The sequence below is a fragment of the Brachycentrus maculatus genome, unplaced genomic scaffold (assembly GCF_059751285.1).
Source record: "Brachycentrus maculatus isolate JH-2025_06_01 unplaced genomic scaffold, ASM5975128v1 h1tg001359l, whole genome shotgun sequence".
NCBI lineage: Eukaryota > Metazoa > Arthropoda > Insecta > Trichoptera > Brachycentridae > Brachycentrus > Brachycentrus maculatus.
Genome location: NW_028282014.1, coordinates 4,148 through 7,696, shown reverse-complemented (window position 1 = coordinate 7,696; position 3,549 = coordinate 4,148). Strand labels below are relative to the sequence as shown.

General features: G+C 35.1%; 1 pseudogene; it reads right to left on the bottom strand.

Moving 5' to 3' along the window:
* Positions 1-1,041: 1,041 nt before the first annotated feature.
* LOC148299083 (histone H2A.V pseudogene) lies at positions 1,042-1,464 on the bottom strand (annotated as a pseudogene).
* Between the last annotated feature and the right edge of the window lie 2,085 nt (positions 1,465-3,549).

The following is a 3,549-nucleotide window of genomic DNA, read 5'->3' as shown; positions in this document are numbered from 1 at the left end:
GCCTTTCATGGTATTCAGATACTTTCGAGGCAATGAGATCTTAAAATATGTGTTTTATTTATTTAAACTGTTCCTCGATGTGTTGTGCATACTCCCCTACTTTTCGGATGTATTAGGAATAGACTGTGTTCAGATGATTTTATAGATCGATAAGATACTGATCTGTGTTCTTCTTACTTGTTGATATTGATTCGAGGGTTGTGTTCATCTTGCACACCCATGAATTGATTTTGGCTTTGGTGATTTGTTGTTCGGCTGTGAGATCTTTGGAGATTTTCTTACCAAAGACTGCCACATTGAGAGCACATTATGAGCACAATTTAATCCACGGCTGTTCAGATAAGAAGTAGATTCCTTATCTCTAATGATGGTTTCTGCAGAAACACTACTCTGAAGTCGATCGTTATTGCATTTTAATAATAAAATTTAGCGTAAAGGTAATACCCTATGTAATTGCGATAAAGCAAGCAATACTTAAGTATAATTATGAATACGAATAATTATGGATGGGCTCAAACTAGCATATATTATAGATCATCAGATTGTTTATTATTACACATTTGAAGATCAATACGATCTGCAGCGTGCCACGTATTAATAATTAAGTGAGGGCTCAGGTACGAAGATTGGGGGATATGTAGATAAGTAAAATGGTATTTATGTGAGCTTTGTGGGGTGTTGATTAATTAATTTCAATTATAATTGGGGGTTATAAGACAAGCTTCAAAAGAACTGAGGAATAAGCATTATAATGGGTTGTGCAAGGTAAAATAAGACTATGAAAGAGCAGATAGAGCCTATTGTGAAATCTCAAAGGGCAGTTCTTCTTTTTTGTATTTTCTCGCCGATGATTTATACTAAAATATTTTCAAATCTGCGGGCTGCAGCAAGCTCAATAAAAAACACAAAAACATGGGGGTAAGCCTAAATAAAGCCAAGGCAGCTGGGATCAGTGCTCTTCGCACATAAACATTTATAAAGGTTGATTAAGTGATAGTTTGAATAGAAGTAGCGATTAAAATGCATAAAAAGCAATAAAGATCATTCAATCTTCTCTCCTGTGCTTTGCCCGATTAGAAGGTTCTTGTGAATATGGGGAATAACACCTCCGCCAGCAATTGTGGCTTTGATGAGTAAGTCGAGTTCTTCGTCACCACGGATAGCTAATTGTAAGTGCCTTGGGGTGATTCTCCTCACTTTGAAATCTTTGGAAGCATTTCCTGCCAATTCAAGGACTTCTGCTGTTAAATACTCCAACACCGCAGCAGCGTACACTGCAGCTGTTGAACCGACTCTGTTCCTGGCTGAGACTCTGCTCTTGAGGAACCTATGGATTCTTCCGACTGGGAACTGCAGACCAGCCCTTGTGGATTTGGACTGGGCCGGCTTCTTGGACTTGCCACCATACTTGCCTCCCTTTCCTCCCTTTCCACCTTTTCCGCCTTTGCCACCCTTGCCTGTCATGATTTTATTGATTTATAAAACTACTCAAAATCAAATTTATTAAAGTGCACATTATCATAACTTATATTTGATTGGCTGCTTTTTATGCAGGAAGATTTCTGTAGCAATAAACTTAGACCCCTCCCTCCGCATATCTATTTTCTTCTTCCCTATACCATGATGTCAAGTCGTCCCTGGCAGGCTCAGTGGGCATTTGAGTTCTGATTTCCATTATTCGAATGATAGCCTATTTTGAAAGATTGTATTCCATTTGAATTGTATCGTTTCGGCATTAAGTTAGAGTGGGTTGAAAAAATCAGAACCCCCTTTTTATGCAAATTTCTCATCTTTCCAGTGGTTTGTCGTTCTGGGATAGATTTGTTCTTTGTTCTGTATGATATTATAAGAACTTATCGAATTATTCAATTGCTATAAATACATAAATCATAGGAAACAACCCCAGGGTTTCTAGCCTTATTTTAAAATATCGCCTCGCCATGATTTATTCAATCATTCACGAGCATAGGCTCTTTTCTTCCTCAGCCATTTTTATTACCCAATAAAATATATAATATTGAATTTCTCGAATCCACAATTTGAATTCTGTCCATTTTTTGCGCACTATTGTTCGAGATTGTTTTCGCCCTCGTTTCCAGTCCGAATGAGTGTTCAGTGCCTGATCCAACTGTCTATTGTAGCTTCCACTTTCCAGGTTCAAACCTACTTATATATAATTAATATCGTAGCCCTTCTTACATAAAGCCCATACAAAGCAATAGACTGAGTAATTTTAATTCATACTCAAAGAGACCCTTTCGATTATCGAAGCTATGTGAAGCATATAATAAATATCCCTATAATAAGAATAAACATATTATCTGTCGAGCCCTCAAAATACATCGGATCCTCATTGCATTGAATCATAAGCAAATACTCGATCAACTACATTATTTTCGGATCGTATCCATACCCTATATTTTTATGTATGTTTGTTCCATATTTCGAATATCTTGCAAGAGAAAAAAATCCTTATATATGTGCTGACTCTTAGTATATGCCTATGCTTAGTTATTTAGAGTAATAAAGAGGTTAGCTCATGTGTATATTTTTGTAGGGGGAGTAAACTGATTGAGAAAATCCTCTGAAAAAACAATTATTAACTGCTAATGTAATAATTATATAAATAAAACAAAAGTAATCTGCAAATATGTACGAGAGGAGTATCAACAAATATTAGAAAAGATATCTTAAGTATAAAAACTATCGTGCATTTGAAAAGTCACAGGAATCAATCCACATCAAAACACAACAACAAAGACAGTGTAAGCATGAACAAAATCAGCAATAGTCTGAAAAGGAACAGCATCAGCGGCTATCCGAATATGAATAGCATGAACAACATGAATAATTATATGAATATGAATTAAATGAACAGTAGTCCTAACACTAGTAACAAGAGGAACAATCCTAACACTAAAAACATTAGTAGCGCTACCAATATGAATAACTAAATACAATATTGAATTCTTAATAAGTTCCTGATTCATTACTCTTAGCTACTCCAACTCATAACTCAATTTTAAACTAGTAATGCAAACTTATATACGCATCTAATACAGAAACAACCAATAGAGCTAAAAAATCCGAATAGATCACCACTTCCTATTAAAAGCCGTAATAGCTTAGAAAGTCAGCGATCAATTAAGTAGGGGCTGAGATAGTTTAGTCAGAACTGATGAACAGTGAGATACTGCTGTAAAGATTGTCTGCAATGAAAAGTTCCAATATCTGGGATTCAAAGTCCAATTTTAGGAGCAGCATAGTGAAATGTGATATAAAGATGATTATGAATTTGATGCGTAATTTATAAAAATCTTGTGCTGACAATCAAGATAAATTGGAGCAGTTGAAAGAAGTTGAGCAAAAGTTTATAAGTATATTCGGAATCATCGAGCATGAAGTAACAAATCAGAGTGACTCTTGTAATAGTGAGATTCATGATAGTTAGTGACATCATCTGACGTCATTGTAAATTTATAATCTAATGCCAATATATGTCTGTATATACTATATGATGTATCGATCTTTTTTTCTATTATAATTGCC